The sequence below is a fragment of the Typopeltis vanoorti genome, chromosome 25 (genome assembly GCF_054136105.1).
Source record: "Typopeltis vanoorti isolate ZY-2024b chromosome 25, IOZ_Tvanoo_1.0, whole genome shotgun sequence".
In the NCBI taxonomy this organism is placed as follows: domain Eukaryota; kingdom Metazoa; phylum Arthropoda; class Arachnida; order Uropygi; family Thelyphonidae; genus Typopeltis; species Typopeltis vanoorti.
In genome coordinates, this window is record NC_143573.1 from 21832718 (window position 1) to 21855080 (window position 22363).

The 22363-nt window shown below is 38.5% G+C and overlaps 1 protein-coding gene across 1 annotated transcript in view; it reads left to right on the top strand.

The window, feature by feature from the left end:
- The window catches only part of LOC150092596 (phospholipid-transporting ATPase ABCA1-like), a 982930-nt gene that overhangs the window by 570702 nt on the left and 389865 nt on the right, over nucleotides 1-22363 (top strand). The window lies entirely within an intron of this gene.

Below are 22363 nucleotides of genomic sequence, written 5' to 3' on the forward strand. Positions count from 1 at the left end.
CACTATGCCAATTTTACATGTATACATATATACATATACAGATATTATAAATCATAATTTTACTGACTAGGAACACCGAGATAAGGTAAGATAAAAACTTTAATTAAAACACAACTAGTTTCGTTAGAATGCTGACTTCTTCAGGTGTTCAAATTATCACAAACTGGAAACTGGAAAAATAGCAAGATAAAACATGGACCTCTCATATAAACAAGTTAGGAATAACAACTTCTGATATAAACAGTTACTTATATGAGAAGTCCATGTTTTATCTTCCTATTTTTCCAGTTCCAGTTTGTGATAATTTGTACACCTGAAGAAGTCAGCATTCCAATGAAACTAGTTGTGTTATTATTATTATTATTATTATATCCAAAACCTCATGGAGTCAAAGACTCATCTGGGAGGTCCTTTTATCACACACAGAGCTCATCATACTGTGCTTTGAACACATTCAAACTCCTTGCAGACACCACACTCTCAGACAAGGCATTGCAATCATTCACAACTCTGCACACAAAAAAAACTGCCTCTCACTCCCCTATTCACACCCTCTTTATACAGTTTCTAGGGATGACCTCTGGTTCTCCCCCCGATCTCCCACTATTTTCTGTAGAACCTCTCTTGCATTGATCCTATAACAACCCCTTAATAACTTGTAGGTCTCTTTCATATCTCCTGTCCACCAGATTCTGCAAGTTGCATATTCTCAATCTTTCCTCACTCTCGACATTCCAGAGGTCAGAAACTACCTTAGTCAATTGCCTTTGGACCCTTTCCAACATTTCTTCATCCTTCTGAAAACCAATTATGACCAAATCTGGGCACAATAATCCATGTGTGGCCTAATCAAAGCCTTATACAACAGAACAAGAATCTCCTTACTTGTACACGTCAATGTCCTCCGCATCATTCCCAGAAGCCTTTATGTTGTCTTCACAATTGTGGCTATGTGTCCCCTAAACTTCAGATCCTTATTCACTATTACCCCCAGATCTCTTATTTCTTCCACCTCCAACAATATATCCTCACCAAGCATAAATTCTGTATCCCATCTTTGTTTTCCAAATTTTAAAACCTTACATTTTGCAACATTGAACTCACATCCTTATTTCCGTGCCCAATCACTCAATTTATTCAAGTCTTCTTGTAAGGCCACAACATCTTCACTACTCTTCATGGTTCGTCCCAACTTTGCATATGTAATCTTGGTGTTCCTAGTCAGTAAATACCAGTTACAATATATACAGATATATATATATATATATTATCATCATCATCATCCAATTCCTGACAGGATATGATAGTACTACAATGATATTAGTTAATAACAGATTTCTAATTAAGATTGCCATATAAACTTAATTAGAAATCTGTTACCAACTAATATCATTGATTCACGGCTAAAAGAGGGTTGCTGTTGCCGATGAGAAAAGGCAATTCATCTTTTTAAGTCACTTTCCTAACTGGTAGTTCGATGCTAGAAGATTGTTGCCTTAGACAAAGCAGCGGGCGACTTTTAATCTTTAAAGCAATGTCTAATCTTGTGGTTTGATGATAGAAGATGGTTCCTTTTGCCGAAGTTGAATTTTTTTATCTTTTCAAAGCACTTGTGGTCTGATGGTTCAATCTTAGAAGATGGTCCCTTTGTCAAAGCAGAAGGGAGATTTTATCTTTTAAAATCACTTGTCTTAAGGAGTATTTTGATGGTAGATGTTGTTTTTGCCAAAGCGGCGGGCAACTTTTAGTTTTAAATCACTGCCTTGTCATGTTGTTTGATGGTAGAAGATAGTTCCTTTGGCCGATCAAAACTGCAAGTGTTATCCTTTGAAGTCACTCTTGGTCTCATAGTACGATGACAAATGATGGTTGCTTTTTTTATAAATTGGAAATGCGATTTTTATCATTTTAAATCACTCCTTTACAGCTAGTTTGATGGTAGAAGATTGTTTCCTTTTCGATAGTGGAAGGATGATTTAATCTTCTTTTTTCACTGCCTAGTGTCATGTGAGGAACTTAAACAGAATGGGAGAAGAAAGATTAGCAAAACAAGTGTTCTCTGCCAAGTGGGCAGGAAAAAGGCCCAGAGGAAGACCAAAATATAGGTGGATTGATACAGTAAAAAGTGCCTTAGAAGACAGAAATATAAGATCTGATAATGAAGAGGTAGTGGAGAGAATTTAGAGGTGAACGACCAATATGCTGAGTGGTCTGCAGAATGTTCTGTATGAGGATGGATTTATAACTGGTTGATAAAGAGGAGATATGATAGAAACATTCAACTTACTGACAAGTAACAGATTGATTTGGAGGAAAATTGTAGATAGGAAGTTAGTGATGATGTAAGTTTTTCATGTAGTACTATCATATCCTGTATATCTCTTGAGGGTACATGTCAGGAATCTGGTCTCTTTTGACAAAAGATGAGTTAGTCAGTCTCATACGGAGGTAAGGGATTTTTGCACACAGAAACTCGGGTGTTTTGTCCCCCAGAACAGGCAAACCAGCCCCGTGAACATACATGGATTACAGTCATGAATACGTCCCAGCCGTATGCTTGTCCCAAGCTCGGATAAAATTGGGGAGTTGGGGAAAGCAATGGTGAACTACCCTTTAAAAAATCTCACCAGGAATACTTTGTGAGCAATGCTTACAAAGTCACCTACCGCCAAAAACATTGAAAAGGAAAATCAGAATCAGAGAGAATTATTATCATTGTCAAATTCCTGACACGTACCCTCAAGGGCTGTACAGGATATGATAGTACTACATGAAAAACTTACATCATCATCATCATCACTAACTTCCTATCTACAGTTTTCCTCCAAATCAATCTGTTACCTGTCAGTAAATTGAATGTTTCTCTCATATCTCCTCTTTATCAACCAGCTCCTGCAATCCACACACCCTAAATCTATCCTCATACAGAACATTCTGCAGACCACTCAGCATATTGGTCGTTCACCTCTAAATTCTCTCCACTACTTCTTCATTATCAGATCTTATATTTCTATCTTCTAAGGCACTTTTTACTGTATCAATCCACCTATATTTTGGTCTTCCTCTTGCCCTTTTCCTTCCAAATTGGCAGAACACTTGTTTTGCTAATCTTTCTTCTCCCATTCTGTTTAAGTGACCATATCACCTGAGATTAGCTCTGCTAACACATTCCTGGATATTATTATATTATTGCACAGGCACCTTCATGGAGTCCAAAGACTCATGGTGGGAGACCCATACTATCCACACATCTATCATACCTCTCCTTTAATATATTAACATTCATTTATTCACAACTCTCCAAGTGAAAAATCTAATTTTCACACCCTAACATACCCTTACTCGACTTTCAGGAATGTTCTATCCCTTCTAGTCACATGCTGAAATATTTTCCCTGCATTAATCCTGTAAAACCCTTTAAGTGAATTGAATGTTTCTATCATATCTCCTCTTTATCAACCAGCTCCTGCAATCCACACACCCTAAATCTATCCTCATACAGAACATTCTGTAGACCACTCAGCATATTGGTCATTCACCTCTAAATTCTCTTTACTACCTCTTCATCCCCAAGAAACCCAGGAGACTAGATCTGGGCACAGTGATTCAGATGTGGCAGTATCAAATCCTTATAAAGTGGATTAACAATTACCTTATCTCTACTTGTTAGTATGTTCTTCAATAACCAAATAATCTTATGAGCTACCTTAGCAACCTCAGCAATAAGTCCTCTAAATGTCAACTCTCTGTCTACCATTGCCCCTAAATCTCTGGCTTCATTTATTTCCTAGAGTACAGTTTCACAATGTGGCTCACATCTTGTAATCTGTTTATCCCAAAATGCATAACTTTACATTTCCCCAAATTAAACTGACAGCCTATTTAAATCATCCTGCAAACTCTCCACATCATCTTGATTAACTATTACTCTACCTATTTTTACATCATTAGAAAACATCTGAATATTTCTTTTTCAGATTATTTCCTATATCATTTATGCACAAATTAAACAGTAGTTGTCCTAGCATTGCACCTTGCATCACACCACTGGTCTCCTGTTTTCACCTGGATTCTGGATTCAACATAACCAATGTGATATCCTTCCCCATTTGTTCTAATTTGCATAACAGAGTTCCATGTGGTATTCTGTTAAATTGCCTTGTTAAAATCCTACATAATCATCATGTAGCCATTTCCTTTATCCAACTCAGCTGTCTCTTTATTATAAAAATTAAGTAAAATACAAAGGCATAGATGACCCTTTGCAAAGCCATGTTGCCTGTAATAGAGGATCACATTCTTATCCACTCATTTATGAATTCTCTTTTTGACTAATTTTTCAGTACCTTTACCACCACTCCTGAAATAACGACTGGCCTATAATTTGCTACTGCAATCTTAGAACTTCCCTTATGCAAGGGACTTATTTTGCCCTCTTTCCACTCCCTTGAAACTCTGCCAGAGCTGAGACTTAAGAACCTACTCAATGGCATCTAGTTCCATTGTCTCAAAATGTGAGCTGATATCCCATCTAATCCCACAGCTGTATACATTCAGATTCTTCAGTTTCCTAATGACCTCCAATTCATCTACCTCTGTTTTCACATAAGTCCTTATCACGTATGTCACAGCATTAACGTCACTTGGATGATATACCTTTGCAAAGGGGTCACTCAGTAACTCAACTGCTTTATCTGCTTCTGTCATCTCCTCACCATCAGCACTACTATTACTACTACTAATTTTCCCTTTCAGTCGTTTCTGACCATAGGCAACTTTGTAGGCATTGCCTGCAAAGTATTCCTGGTGAGATTTTTATAGGGTAGTTCACCATTGCTCCCCCCCCCCCCCAATTTTATCCGAGCTCAGGACCGGCATATGGCTGGGACATATTCATGACTGTAATCCATGTGTGTTCAATGGGCCAGTTTGCCTGTTCTGGGGGACAATAAACCCGAGTTTCCGGGTGAAAAAACCTTCTACCTCCATATGAAACTGGCTAACTCACCTTTGGTCAAAAGAGACCGGGAATCAAACGCAGGTCTTTTTGACCAAAGGGCTTCGTCTGTACTGACTGAGCTACGGAAGCCCCCATCAGCACTCATTAAGGATATTCTTCCACAGTCATTCTTCCTCTTACTTGCCAAAGAGTTTTTACATTATGTGGCAAGGGATTTTCTTTGGCCTCCTTGACTCATTTCTTCTTATAATCTGATTTTATTTTCCATCTTTCTATGCTGATCACTTTCTTCACTGATGCTTATACTGTCTGTGTGTTGTCTGGTCAGTCACCATTCGCCCTTTATACCTTCACAGCATTTTCTTTTTTCTGCAGCTCATTTCCACATATACTTTCTGCAGAGAATATTCCTGATGTTTTACAACCTTCCCAGTCAAGACTATGTTCTCTCTTTTCCCAATCAGAAACTATATGACCACCTTGGTTATGGATAGTATTTCTGATCCTGTAATCAGGTCCAATACTCTTGCATTCCAAGTTCCCCTCCATCACATGTTGCTTCAAGTAATTATTTCTCAGTAGGTTTATAAATTCCATTTCTGTCCTGCCTTGTGTCCTTGCTTCCTTCCAATCTATATCTCCATAATTGAAGTCTCCCATAATACTCATTTGATCTGCGCTCATACTGATTTTCTTATGCATGTCTTCCAGATCGTTCCTGGAAACTCCCCTATCTTACAGCAGCAGTCAACCATATATTTTGTCTTATTGGCCTTAATCTCGCATCAGATGGCTTCAAATGGACAGTCATTCTCCTATCTATGACCTATTCCCTTTGGCTGCAATTTATCTGTTATCATCAGCAGTACCCCCCCCCCCTCTCCACCTGTCTTATCTATCTTCCTTGAAAATACTAACTCCTTCACATTCTATTCCTGTATCTACATCATCTGCTGTTATTCAAGTCTCATTAATGCATGTAACTTTTGGTGAGGTTGCACAACCAATGCTAACAACTCTTTCCATATTCCTTTAGGTGGCCAACCACCTTTTCTTCATGAATTCATTACCCTATTCAATATTTTTGCTTCAAAAACTAGATTCTGCACTTGTCGGTCATTCTCATACTCACTCACCTCATGAGTGCTTTCACACATGCTCACATGCATCCATCCTAAAGTGTTCTTGAAGAACTTCAGCATGCTCGGTGGACAAAGCTCTCTTTAGACACCTAACGCCAAACTATTTAGATGCAGCCAATCAGCATTATATAAATCATTCTTTTTGTCAAATTCAGATCATAAGTCAACAAGTCCACTAAAAATTGTCTATTGATAGCCAAATATGTATGACCTATTCTACATTCTTAAAAACTATAAATGCAGTTGATGTTTTCTGTTTACCATTCATTTCCACAATCATTTTCATATCCAGTTTTGATTTTCTTATCAAATTTGTCAGAGCAATTATTTGGCTAAATACTCTTGAAGCTTTGCAGCAGATTTCTTTAGGAGGACAACATCTGCAAAGAGCAATTAACTGTGCTCCAAATAGATTATAAGTAACAGTGAAGATAGGGTACAATTCTCATTTCTTGTATGGATGTGCAGGAAGATCATTTTTTGATGTACTCTATTTTATTTGCGACTTTCTTCTTGTACATTCTGCAGTTCTAACTCCAGTGGCATAACTATATGATTTACTGCCAGAGGCAAATAGATGCTGTTATTGTTATTTTTCCCTCCACATACATTTTACTGGAAAATGTAATTTATTAAATGGCTAGCATCTTCCTTTGAAGCAGCAGCATTACACATTTTTCAGATAATACTTTTCATATTGTTTACAAAGCATTAAAAATGACATCAATGCATACAAGAAAAATGGCAGCCAAAAATTTCCATATTCAATTATTTCAGTATTAGGGATTTTGTGCAATGTAGTGTGTGTTCAGTATGCTTATAACCAGGAATGGAGAGAGAGAGAGAGAAAGTATGTAGGCAATATTGTGAGCATGTGCAAGAAATGTTAGGCATGTGAAAAGTGGAAGTATGAGGTGACTAATATTAATGATTTTAGACAGGATAGTGAAAGTTTTGTAGAGAATGTAGTGGAAGCAATGAGCAATAGTGGATGAAATATAAATGAGAGCATTAAGATCTGGCTGAAAGGAATGTGGATGATAACTGGTAATAAGGAGGAAAAATAGCATGATTACATGGAATCCTTCAGAGAAAAAAAAATGACCTCAAATAATTGGAGAAATGATTGGTGTATGGCACAGCATGAGTGTAGAATGAAAGCAGAAGTGAATGGGAAAGGTATGAAAGAATGAGAAACTGAGAGTAAGGAACATACATTATATATAGATTAGATTATTAAAGCTTTACTCAAGTAGAATGTAATGAAGGGATGTTTCCTAGGTGCAAAGATCAAGGATGTTAGTGAAACATAAGAGAGAAATGAGAGTTGATTGTTTTGGCAGACAAAATCATTTGAAAGGTGAGAAATATTCAGTGTGAGAGGGTATGAAAGAGTTGTTGAAAGAAGTGAAAATGAAGAGTGAGAAAGTAAAGATAATGCATCTCCTGCCTAGGTATGATAGGATGGAATTGAGAAGAAGGGCAGTGATTGCTAATCACTCTCACAAAGATTGTGCAGGAAGAATGGTAAGTAGTTTATAGATGCATGGAGTAAATTTCATGGATGAAAAGACTTGTATATGCCTGGTGAACTGCAATTGGGTTTTGGAGTTAGATTTTTGGAGAAAGTGTTGTTCAGTCATCAGAGATTGCTATAGGCCAGATAACTATAAAACCAGAGGTATGGGGAAGGGGGGAAGTTAGCTATTGTGTGTCTAGCTACCCTGGGACAAATAAGGGTGAGTACAGTTTCCTAGTTTTCAAATCTGAATGACTTTGTAATGACATCACCCAGAGGTAGCTGTGAGCCCAAGGGGATGCTGAAATGCATGTACACAGATTCTAAAAGTATCAAAATATTAGTCCTGAGATATGTAAAGTTTAAGAAATATATTTGTATTATGAACAATTTTACCCTTGATATCTCATCAGTTGCATTTTTATATCAGTGAAGCTTAAATAGAAATCCTTATATCATTTCTGTGTTTTCCTAACTATTTGTCCTAGTAAAAATGTAGTCTCTGCAACCACTATTTGGCCTAAATCCAGTTTGTTCTTCACAACTTTTCCTATCAGCAACAATTATCATATGTGGTTTTATTTCCATTTTTATAAATGAAAGTTATGCTCAAATCATTGAGAATTCAAACTTGTGACCAAGCTTAGAATTCAAACTTGTGACTAAGCTTTAAGGATTATGCAGCATAACTAATGCAAAACCTTTATTACAAAATATATACATATTTTAGCATTTCAGGCCAAATGCTACATACAAATGAAAGGAGTATCAGGAATGAAGGGAATTAGCTTGTCGCATTGAAAGATTCTGTCTACCTGAAGATTATTGGTATTAGCATAACTTGCTTGATGGGGGATGTACTGATTGATATAAATGTAGAAAGATATGTCCTATCTTGCCAAAAATAGCATATTTTGACAAGATAGGAAGAGCAAATGGGGTGATATAAATCTACTCATGGAAAGTGATGAGTGTATTCTCTCAGGATGGAGAATGGTGTGTGTGTGGGGGGGGGGGAGTGGCACCAATTCTGGCAATTAGTATGATATAAGGTAGAGGTGGGCAGGATAGGGTGTTTAGTGGGTTGTTGCTATAGACCAGAATACATAGAGGATCATGAGTGAGATGTTTCTCACTCATGATCCCAACCACATCTGGCAATCCATTTCACTCATTCACCACTCTCCAAGTAAAAAACCTAGTCTACACACCTTTACTACTAACCACACTCTTAGACAACTTCCAAGTGTGACCCTTTGTTTTCCCCCTACTTCCATGTATTGAAAATTTACTTTTAAGTCAATCTTATAGAATCCCTTAAGTAACTTAAAAGTAAATTTTCAATACATGGAAGTAGGGGGGAAAACAAAGGGTCACACTTGGAAGCTAACCAGCATAGATATCTCCTCTTCTATGCTGGTTAGCTAAACTCTGCAACCCACACACCCTTAATCTATCCTCGCATGGAACATTCCACAGACCTGTCACGAGCTTGGTCACTCATCTCTGAATCCTCTCCACCACTTCCCGATTTCCAAGAAACACAGATGACCAAATCTGTACATAGTCAACATGTGGCTGAATCATAGCCTTATAAAGAGGGATAACAATCTCCCTATATTTATTTATCAGCGTGTTCTTCAACACCAGGTAATCCTCTGAGCTTCTTTTTTAAGCCTTGCAATATGTCCTCTGATCTTCAAACCTCTATCCACTATCACTTCCAGATCCCTATACTCATCATTTTCCTGTAAACTAGTACCATCAGTATGATATAAAATATGTAATCTTTTCTTCCCGAAGCACATTACTTTAAATTTTACAACATTGAATTGACAACCATTTTCTTTTGGCCACACTGCCAATTTATTTAAATCATCCTCTAATATATATACATCACCTTTATCAATTATTGCTCTTCCCAGTTTTGCATCATCAGGAAACAACTGAATATCCCATCCTCTAAAATTATCTGTTATATCATTAATATTATTATTATTATTATTATTATTATTATTACGGGTATCTCCATGGAGTCAGTAGACTCATCGTGGGAGACCCAAGCTAGCAAAACAATATCTGTCATATCTCTTCTTGAATTCATTTACAGATGAAGAGCTCACAACAAAGTCAGGCAATGAATTCCACTCATTCACCACCCTCCAGACAAAAAACCTTGTTCTGACACCTTTGTTAACCACACTCTTCTTTAATTTCCAGAGATGACCTCTTGTTCTTCCATCACTATCACACAGCTGAAACATTTCCCCTGCATCAATCCTATAAAAACCTTTTAGTAATTTGAATGTTTCTATCATATCCCCTCTTCTTCGCCTATCAACCAATCTCTGCAATCCACAAGCTCTCAATCTATCAATGTAGGGAGCATTTTTTATATCACTCACCAACTTGGTCACTCTTCTCTGAACCCTCTCCACAGCCTCCTCATCTCCAAGGAATCCAGGTGACCAGACCTGAGCACAGTAATCCAAATGTGGAAGTATCAATGCTTTATAAAGGGGAATAATAACCTCTTTATCTCTGGATGTCAGTGTGTTCCTCAACAACCAAGTAATCCTATGTGCAATCTTGGACACCTTAGCAATGTGTCCTCTGAACTTCATCTCCCTATCTACCAATACCCCTAAGTCCCTAGCCTCATCAATCTCCTGGAGTACCTTTCCATCGATGTAGTACACAGCTGGTAATCTTTTAATCCCAAAATGCAAGACTTTACACTTTTCCACATTGAACTGACATCCATTTTCTTTTGCCCATTTTACCAGCTTATTTAAATCCTCCTGCAAACTTTCAACATCAGCTTGATTTTTTATTGCACTACACAACTTTGCATCATCAGCAAACAACTGAATATCTCCCTTTAAGCCGTTTCCTATATCATTTATATACAAATTAAACAACATTGGCCCAAGCACAGAGCCCTGAGGTACACCACTGGTCACCTGCCTCATTCTGGACTTGGCTCCTCCATACACCACCTTATGGTATCTCTCCCTGAGCCATTCTCCTATCCATATCACCAATTTAATATCCATTCCCATCTGCTCCAATTTGCGTAACAGTGTTCTATGGGGTATCCTGTCAAAAGCCTTAGCAAAATCCAGAAGTACCACTGTGTAGCCAGTTCCTTTGTCCAACTCTGATGTTATTCTATTATGGATAGTTAATAGATTGCTAAGGCAGGATCTACCTTTAACAAAACCATGTTGGCCTCTATAGAGTATCATATCCTGATCCACCCATTCTTGAATTTTGTCTTTAACCAACTTTTCCAATACTTTTACCACTACTCCTGAGATGGTGATTGGTCTGTAATTCAATACTGCAGTTTTAGAGCCACCCTTATGCAAAGGAACCACTTTGCCTAACTTCCACTCCCTAGGGACCATACCAGAGTTCAAACTTAAATTAAATATCCAGGTAAGAGGGGTTGACAATTCATTTGCACATTCACGCAACACCCGAGCTGATATTCCATCTAAGCCTACCACAGTGTTTGCATTTAAGTTTCGCAATATATTTAATACCTCTGATTCTTTAGCTTCAATTCTCACATTAGGTATTGCTATAGGTATAGAGATATCCTCACTTGGGTGATAGACTTTTGAGAAGTGATCACTCAGTAACTCGACTATTACATCTGATTTTGTCACCTCAATACCATCAGCACCCACTAAGGTTATCCTTCCGAAGTCATTCCTCCTCTTACTTGCCACATAGCGGAAGAACTCTTTTTGATTACTCTTGATCTCTTTGGCTAAGGTCTTCTCATAATCCGATTTAGCTTTTCTTACTATGCTGGTAACCTTCCTAGCTTGAGCCTTGTACTGCTCATGGGTGTCCTGATCGCCCCTCTCCTTGTAAATTCTCCATAACATTTTCTTTTTTTGTAGTTCAAGCTTGATACTACTGCTCATCCATCTAATGCCTGCCTTGTTTGACCTCCTGACCATGGGGACACAATCTGATATTGCTTTCCTCAGATACCCGCTGATTTTATCCCAAGCACTGCTAACATCTTTCCCTTGCAATATGTTCTGCCATGGGATGGCTGCAAGCTCACTCCGAAGCTTGTTATAATTGCCTAACCTGTAGTTTCGTACATACCCCTTCTTAATAGAAAAATCCACAGATTTTGCAACCTCCCAAGTCAATACCACATGATCGCTTTCACCAACTGGAGGTAACGAGGTCACCTTACTTAAGCATATAACCTCTGAACCAATAACCAGGTCCAACACTCTCACACCACGTGTCCCTTCAGTTACGTGCTGTTTCAAGTAATTATCTCGTAGCAGATGTATGAACTCCATTTCCTTTTTGCTACGTGATATTTCCTCCTTCCAATTGATATCACCATAATTAAAATCCCCCATAATAATCACTAAGCCTTCACTCATTGCACTAAGTTGCTGATGCATGAATTCAATATCTCCCCCTGTACTCCCTGGCCTATAGCAGCATCCAACTGTATATTTGGTTGCGTTGGTCACTATTTCGCACCAGACTGCCTCAAATGAACTCTCATTCACATGTCTATCATCATGATATACTACTTTCTTTGGCTGCAACACATCAGCTATCATCAACAGTACTCCTCCTCCTGTTCTATCTTCTCTATCCTCCCTGAAAATACTGTACCCATCACATTCAATTCCAGTGACCACATCTTCTGCTGACAGCCAAGTTTCACTAATGCCTACAACTTTTGGTGAGATTTCACTGACTAATGCCAAAAATTCTTCTCTCTTATTTCTAATGCTTCTAGCATTGGTATACAAAAATTGCAGATTCCCTCTAGATCTTGTACCGGCTTTAGAACTGATATATAAGTCACTAACTACCGTAGTCCTATGCCGATTTTTTTCCCCTCTCTTCTGCAATTTATTCTGCCTATAAGGATCAATAAATACACAATCAGTGCTAAAGTTTCTCTCTCTTACACTCAACCTTTTCAATATTAGTTTCCCTGCCCAATAACTTCAACCTGTTCAGAAAACAATAACTTCTTCAATCTCTTATGTCCTTCCATGTTAAGATGCAGTCCATCTCTAGCATACAACTGCCTTTTTCCTTCAAACACACTCCAAACATCAACAAACTCCAGACCTCTTTTTCTGCACATTCTTGCAATCATATCATTCATTATCATTGCTCGTCTACTTAACTCGTAATTGTCAAAACGAGGCAGCACACACACTATTCTCCCATTGACACTTTTCCTCTTCACAATATCTAATAATGTTCTTAAATCTTTTCCTACCCGATTTATACTACCTCTCAGGTCATTCGTACCCACCATAACTATCATCTTGTCTGTTTCATGCCCTCTCTTTATTGCTAAAGCCACTCTTTCTATTGTACCATCAGCCAAGCACTCCTCATGCATACCACTCTCCATACCCTTAATCATAGAATCACCATATATTTTACCACTATTAACTTCATTCAAGTTCACACTCATGGACTCATTCTCTACACTATTCAGCATGACTCTCCCAGCTTCATTACTCAACTCTCTATTACTTACCCCCCCACTCTCACTACATCTCATTTCTTCTTGGCTACTTGTGGTTTTATTTTGTTGACTCTTAATCACTCCCATACTATTTATTACTGAATCATTCACCAAAGACTCACCCATATGTAATCCTGTTCTAGTTACTTCAGCTAAAGTAATCTCTATAGTCCTAATTTCTCTGTTTAACACATTAAACTCAGCTTTAACTTCCAGTATCTCCTTACCGATCACTTCCACTTCCTCATGAAGAAGATGAAGGTCATTTTTCATTTTCATAAACTCCCGCCGAAGTTCTTCCGCTACGGCCCCGATGTCAGCTTCCATTCCTAAACGCTCCAGCCTATCCCGACACTTCTCACATACGTCGACATTTTCTTTCTTTTCATTTTGCCAGACCGACCACAGATCCTTCACATTTTTCGGTGCATACATGTAGCAGTTTCCGCAACGCATCCATTGCGAAAAATCTAACGCTGAGCCAGCCTTTCGTGTAGTAGTAGAAGTCCTGCGCGCCGCTGACGTACATTTCTTGTTGGACGCCATCTTTACACGTTGATATAGTGATACAAACGGCAGTGAAAACACAATATATACACCACAGTTCTAAACAATAATACCACTGAAGGACACTTGTTTCTAACCAATGCACAATTTTAGCACAATTTGTGACAAAAAGCCACACTATATTTAACTTTAAAAACACGTTTTCTAGACTAGCTAAACTCGACCGCCACATTTACCAAGGACACTAGCGCCACCCCTAATATACAAATTAAACAGCAGTGGTCCCAGTATAGAGCATTGAGGTACTCCGCTAGTCACCCTCATTCGCCTTGATTCCATTGCACACCCTCTGATATCTGTCTGTTAGCCACCCTCTATCCATGTCACCAGCCTCATATCCATTCTCATTTTCTCCAACTTATTATTATTATTATTTACATCTGATCTCCATGGAGTCAATGACTCATAGAAGGTACACACTATCACGCAAAAAGCTCATCCAACAAGATTCAGTGTGTGTCTATATTCACAACACACTCAGGCAATGCTTTCCACTCAACAACTACTTTCCATGTAAAGAACCGACTCTTCACTCCTCTGCTCGCACAGTTTCCAGGTATGGCCTCTTGTTCTATCCCTCTCTCCCATATCAACCTGATAACAACCCCTGACTAGCTTACATGTTCTCAATCATATCCCTCATCCATTCGTGAGGCTTTGCAATTTACATTCTCTCAATCTTATGTAATAGTTTTCCATGCAGTATTCAGTTATATGCCTTCGCAAAGTCCAGCATATTAGGGTATTAGGGCATAGCCATTTCCTTTACCTAATTCCACTGTCATCTTATAAAATGTGAATAAATTACTAAAGCAGGACCTACCTTTTACAAAGTCATGCTATCCCTTATAGTATATTGGATCCCTTATAAGTCTTGGAGCCACCTTTATGTAATGGAACTATCATATCCTCCTTCTACTTACTTGTTACCTTGCCAGAGCTGAGACTTAGATTAAACAACTTTGGCAGAGGTACTGCCAGTCATTATACTGAGTAGCTCCAGTTCATCTACCTCAATTCTAACATCCGTCTCTGTCACAATTTTAACTGCAAAGCCACTACCTGGATTATTGATGTGCACTTGCAAAGTGATCACTTAGTAAGTGAATTATTTCTTTTGCTTCTATCATTTCCTACCATTAGTGCTGAGTATAGTAATCTTTTCATAATCATTCTTTGTCTTACTATGTAGCAAAAAAACTCTTTTGGATTTACTTTAGCCAACTTAGCTAATTTTGTCTCAAAATCTGATGTAGCCTTCCTTGCTATACTAATTAGCTTTCTGCCTTGTGCTTTATTATTATTATTATTATTATTATTACCACCCCAAGACCTCATGGAGTCAAAGACTCATCTGGGAGGTCCTTTTATAACACACACACACAGCTCATCATACCATGTTTTAAACACATTCAAACTCTTTGCAGACACCACATTCTCAGGCAAGGCATTCCAATCATTCACAACTGTGCATGAAAAAACCTGCCTCTCACTCCCCTACTCACACCCTCTTTATACAGTTTCCAGGGATGACCTCTGGTTCTCCCCTGATCTCCCACTATTCTCTGTAAAACTTCTCCAGCATTGATCCTATAACAACCCCTTACCAACTTGTAGGTTTCTATCATATCTCTTCCTCCTGTCCACCAGACTCTGCAAATTACATCTTCTCAATCTTTCCTCATACTCGATATTCCAGAGGTCCAAAGGAGACTGACTAAGGACCCTTTCCAACATCTCTTCATCCTTCTGAAAACCCGGTGACCAAATCTGGGCACAATAGTCCATGTGTGGCCTAATCAAAGCCTTATACAACGGAACAAGAACCTCCCTACTTCTACATGTCAGTGTTCTCTGCATCATTCCCAGAAGCCTTTGTGTTTCTTTGTTTTCCAAATTTTAAAACCTTACATTTTGCAACATTGAACTCATATCCCCATTTCAGTGCCCAATCACTCAATTTATTTAAGTCTTCTTGTAAGGCCACAACATCTTCACTACACTTCATGGTTCATCCCAACTTTGCATCATCTGCAAACAACTGAATATCTCCATCCAAATCTTCACCTATATCATTAATATACAAGTTAAACAGCAATGGACCTAAAACAGACCCCTTAGGCACTCCACCAGTGACTTTGCTTTTCCTGGATATCGCTCACGCATACACAACTTGTTGATACCTATCAGATAGCCAGTCTCCAATCCAATGCACCAATCTAACATCCAACCCTATCTGCTCTAGTTTGACTGTCAACCTATCATGAGGTACTCTATCAAAAGCATTTGCAAAATCCAAGTATATTACTGTGTATCCTTTTCCTCTGTCCAAGGAAGCAGTCACTTTATTGTAATAAGTAAGTAGATTACTAAAACATGACCTCCCTTTAGCAAATCCATGCTGTCCATCAAAGATAATACCATTGTTATCAACCCATCTCTGTATCCTAGTACTCACAAGCTTCTCCAACAACTTAACCACAACACCTGACACACAGATAGGCCTACAGTTTGATGCTTGAGTTTGATCACCTCCTTTATGAAGTGGCACAATCTTGCCCTCCTTCCACTCCTTAGTAACTTGACTGAGTACAAGACTCATATTAAAAAAATATGTTAAGGCAGATGTCAACTCACTGGCACATTTTTTCAGAATACGTGGTGATATATTATCAAGTCCCACAGCCTTATTTACATCTAGTTTACTCAACTCCCCATACACCTCTTGCTCACCTACAGTCAGTCTCTCCTCCCCATCATCAACTGCTCTCAATCCCTCCATGAAGTCACATTCACAAGATTGAAAGATCTTTATGAACTGCTCATTAAGTATCTCCACCACACATTCTGCATCAGCTGTCTTTATACCATTTTCTCCAATCAATGTCGTCCTTCCATAATTATTCTTTCTTTTGCTAGCTACATATCGAAAGAACTCCTTAGGATTATTTTTGGCATCATTAGCCAACTGCTGTTCATACCGCTCTTTAGCTACCCTCACCATTCAAGTCACCCTCCTTGCTTGGTCTTTGTAGACTTCATGGAATTGGTTATTTCCACTTCTCTTATGCTGCCTCCACAATGCCCTTTTTCTCTGTATCACATGCTTAATCTCTTTATTCATCCATTTCACACCCACCTTATTTAACCTTCTCTCCCTTGGAATACATTTAGACATTGCATCTACTAGATAGTTTTTGAAAATCCCCCAAGCTGCATTGATCTCTTTTCCAGCTAACTCCTCATTCCACGCTACACCCGCAAGCTGTCTCCTGAGCTCTTTATAATCACCCCCTTGTAGTTCTACATAAATTATATTGCTCATGAGCATGCTGTTTACCTTTTTTTGTTTATATTCCTTCCACGATGCTTTCTTTTATTGCAGCTCCTGCTTTATATTAAATTTCTACTTGGTTTATCTTCCTGACAGTATGCAGTCATATACTACCTTGCTCAGACAATCCTCAACTGCTTTCCATTTACTTGTGACATTCATTGCATATATTTTCTTCTGCCTTAGCACTACTCCAAGTTGCCTCCTAGTTTTGTCATAATTGTCAGCTTTGTAATTTCACATAAACAAGTAACTCGCTCACTTCTTTCTTCTACAAACTTAGAGCTTCACTATCATCCTTTATCTTTGCACCTGGGAAACCTGCTTACTTCACCTTCTCATTAAATATACCTCTTATCATGGAATTTCAGACTTTTATGCTTTTCCATTCACTCTTTGTTGCATTCTCTTCTGCTCTACCACATGCCAGTTATTTCTCCAATCACTTGATCTCATGTTTTGTTAAGAAGGAGTCTGCATAATTGTACAATTTCTTTCTGCATTGGCATTTCATCATCCACATTATAACTTTCAGCCACTTCCTTCAAACTCTCATTCATGTGTCGTGCACTGTCATTCACTGCTTCTGCTACACTCTCCACAACACTTCCAGAATTCTGATTTATATCCTTAATATCAATAATTTCATTCTTCTGCTCCTGACATGACTTGCATTTCTTGCATTTGCTAACCAAACATTTTCAACGAACATTCTCCCTGTAGCAGCGGTGTGTAAGAAGAGCACCTGATTCAGATAAGTTATTCTTGAAATAATTAATTGTATATGAGTAAGAGATGCTATAAAAGTTCTGCACTACTAGTATTATTAGTGTGTGGGATATTTTGCTTAAACTTAATTACAAATTTGTTGTTTTTGGTCCTTAGAGTAATAACCGGCAGAGAAAAGTTGGCAGTGGCTTTGTCACTGCATGACTTTAAATTAGACTTCAGTCGTTTCATGAAGTGTGAGGTGTGCTACATGTATTCTTTTGATTACATAGATGGTTTGTGGACATTACTTCGCACATACCCTCTTGATGGAAGGACGGTATGTGTGAAGTGTGAGCTAAATGAGGATTTGATGAGTGCTAATATGAACTTGATGACAGAAAGTGTTAGTAGCAAGAAGGTCATGGGAGAAATAGGTGCTCATTCAAAAGAGAAGCATGGTGTGAAAGAAAGGTGAACAATTGTTAAAAATCATTGAAAAAGAAAATGACTGATTTGAAAACTGTAATGGATGGTAAAAAGAACAAAAGCGAGGGGAATGTGGCAGAAGGAAACAAAATTGAGAGAACGAAAGAAACTGAAAATAGCATGACGAAAGGATCGGAAGTTGGAAAAATCAAAAGAACGAAGGAATCCAGAAATAGTGCAACACAAGGTTCGAAAGTGGGAAGGAAAGAATGAATGAAAGCGAAAGTTGGACACATGGAACGAAAGTACAGAAACTCAAAAGGATGAATGAGAGTAAAAGTGTCAAACGGGAGTTGAGAGTTCGAAAATTAGAAAGATTGAATGATAAAGAGAATGAGATGCGAGATTCGAAAGTTGAATTGGGTTGGATAAGGCAAGAGATGAAATGGATGCGGAGTGAAATTAAGAAAATTCGGGTGAAAATGATTAAAACAAATCAATTAGGTATGAAAGAGTTAACGAAAGACGAGTGAGTGGCATTATATGGCAACTCCATTATTAAAGGTGTGCTGGATAAGATGATGTACGAGGTATGTTTTCCAGGCAGTAAAATGAGTAGAGTGATTGAGTCATTGGATATGAGGAGGAAGCGAGCAAAGGAGTTGATGGTTTTAACAAAGAGCATGTCAGAATGGATATCAGAAGGCTGCTTAGATGGATAAAAGAGAATAGTATGACAGGAAGGGTAGTAAGCATGTTGCCTAGGTATGACTGTGGTGAAATGAGGCAGAGAGCAAGGATTATGAATGATATGCTGGCTGAGATGTGTGAGGAGTACAGTTTGTTAATGTGTGGAATGAGTTTGAAAGGAAGTGAACTGTATGAGAGCGATGGACTGCATTTGAGTAGAGTGAGAGAGAATGAATAATCAGATCAAGCGGGAAGTGATGTGGAAGAGCAGGAGAGATTGAAGAGGTGGTTATGAATTAGGAAGTGAGTGGTATGAGTATAGAAAATGAGAGAATGGGTGTGCAAGAGGAGCAGGGAAACAGGGAGGCTCAGGGTGAACAGGGGTACACAGCGTGAGAAAGGTGGATGCTCCGAGAGGAGGTGAGAGCATGTGTAGACAGGAAAGAAATGGGATGACCTGGGATCAAGAGGAAACAGTTGGACTTGAACAGGGTTATAAAATAAATAAGCAGAAAGGGAAATGGCCCCAGTCGAGCATGGAGAGATCACATCGAATGAGTGGTATCAGTGGAACTAGCTGTAGATCCAGGAATGAGCTGTTGTGTTTATATACAAATGCTAGAAGTGTAAGAAACAAGGCAGATGAAATGGTTGCACCTAATTGAGTCTATTCACCCAAAAATTGTTAGAATAAGTGAGACATGGTTAGATGAGGATGACATCCTAACAGGAATAGAGATGGAAAGGTATGATGTATTTCGTGAGGATAGAAGGGTTAAAGAGGGAGGGGAAGTGCTTTTGATGATAGAGAAAGAATTATGTCCACACAAAGTAGAAATGCAAGAGGGAAATAGTGCCAGTGGTTTTGAGGCAGTATGGTGTGAGATAGAAGTGAATGGAATCAAATACGTTGGATGTTATTGTAGACCAGGAAATGTGGATGGTAGTGACTTTATGATCAAATTAGCCAAGCAAATAAGAAAAGAGTGATTATTATGGGCAATTTTTATTATGGCAATATAGACTGGAATGATGAGATAGTAACTGGAAGTAAAGAATTTGAGTTTTTGAGGGATAACTACCTCAGACAGTATGTAACAGATGGTGCACTACAATTGAGGGTCTTGGATTTGGTCATCTCATCAGAGGATGTAATTATAAATGAAGTGTCAAATCACCCACCAATTGGTGAGAGTAAATAAATTCTGTGTGATGGTGCAATGACCATGAGTCTCCTTTTACAGGGAGGTACGGCACCATCCGAGTCACCCCAGATTTTATCCTGGCTCCGGAACCGGCATGGCTGACAAATCAGGCCTGTGGCTGGGTCAGTATTCCAGACTGTAATCCGGTGTGTGTTCAAGTGACCGGTGTGCCTGCTTCTGGGATGACAAACCCCAGATAAACTGGTGGAAAAAGCCCTGCTGTCCATGCACAAGATTAGCTAACTTGGCTATGGCTGAGGAAGATCCTTAAGCTCCTCACATCATCAACAGGAATCGAACTTAGGACACTCCTTCCCTACGCATATGGTTGCGAAGCGAGGTGATAGAACATGAGCATCAAACTATAGGCCTATCTGTATGCCAGGTGTTGTAGTTAAGTTGTTGGAGAAGCTTGTGATAACTAGGATCCAGAATTGGGTTGACAACAATGGTATTATCTTTGATGGACAGCATGGAGTTACTAAAGGAATGTCATGTTTTAGTAATCTATTTACTTATTACATAAGGTGACTGCTTCCATGGAAAGAGGATAAGGATACACAGTAATATACTTAGATTTCTCAAAGTCTTTTGATAGATTACTGCATGATAAGTTGATAGTTAAACTAGAGTGGATGGGGTTGCATATTAGATTGGCGCATTGGTTCGGACGCTGGCTGTGTGATAGGTATTAGCAAGTTGTGTATGCGTGAGCGATATCCAGGAAAAGCAAAGTCACTGGTGGAGTGCCTAAGGGGTCTGTTTTAGGTCCATTGCTGTTTAACTTGTATATTAATGATATAGGTGAAGATTTGGATGGAGATATTCAGTTGTTTGCAGATGATGCAAAGTCAGGATGAACCATGAAGAATAGAGAAGATGTTGTGGTCTTACAAGAAGACTTGAATAAATTGAGTGATTGGGCACAGGAATGGGGGATGCGAGTTCAGTGTTGCAAAATGTGAGATTTTAAAATTTGGAAAACAAAAATGGGATGAGGAATTTATGCTTTTTGAGGATATATTATCAGAGGTGGAGGAAATAAAATGATCTGGGGATGATAGTGTATAAAGATCTGAAATTTAGAGGACATACAGCCAAAATTGTGAATACAACACAAAGGCTTCTGGGAATCATGTGGAGGACACTGACTTGTAGAAGTAGGGAGATTCTTGTTCCATTGTATAAAGCTTTTATTAGGCCACACATGGACTGTTTAGCCCAGACGTGGTCACCTAATTTTCAGAAGGATGAAGATATGTTGGAAAGGGTCCAGAGCCAACTGACTATGATAGTTTCTAACCTGTGAAATGTCAAGTGTGAAGAAAGATTGAGAAGATGCAACTTGCAGAGTCTGATGGAGAGGAGGAAGAGGGAAAGATATGATAGAGGCCTACAAGTTATTAAAGGGTTGTTATAGGATCAGTGCTGGAAAGCTTCTACAGAAAATATTGGGAGATCAAGGGAGAACCAGAGGTCCTCCCTGGAAACTGTATAAAGAGGGTGTGAGTAGGGGAGTGAGAAGCAGGTTTTTTTTCATACTGAGTTGTGAATGATTGGATGCCTTGCCTGAGAGTGTGGTGTCTGCAGAGAATTTCAGTGTGTTTAAAGCATGATTTAATGAGTTGTGTATGATAAAGGGACCTCCTAGATGAGTCTTTGACTCGATGGGGTCTTGGGTAATAATAATAATAAATTCTCACTCTTATATCACAAACCATTCATGCACAGTAATGAATGTGCAAAACACACTCAACATCACACTAAATCCCACGTATTAATATCATTCAACTTCGATGTGTTGGTCACCAAATTTTTTGTATCCATTGGTGTCACGATATAGAACACTTTTGAAATAATATTGTCTAATGATAGTCATGACTAAATAACACAGTCACAAAATAAAGAAAATACAACCAATTATATTTAACAATATCATCAATATTTGCTAAAAGGACTTATCTGAAGAAAATCTGTACTGCAGCCGCTACTAAGGATGATGCTAGTGCCCTCTACAATTACTGTGCACCTTCTTTTAAAGTTACACAGTGATCAGCATTCATATTTTCGAATTTAGGGACACAAAACACATGTGTTGAAATGATTATTTTACTTATTATTAATAAAATAATTTGATGTTTCGACCCCTGTATTGAGGTCATCATCCGAAAGATACATGTGTATAAGAAACCAAGCTACATGCTCTTGCACTCTGTACTGGTAAATTAACTCTATGCTGTTAATTAATCTTTTTCTTAGCCTGACCTCTA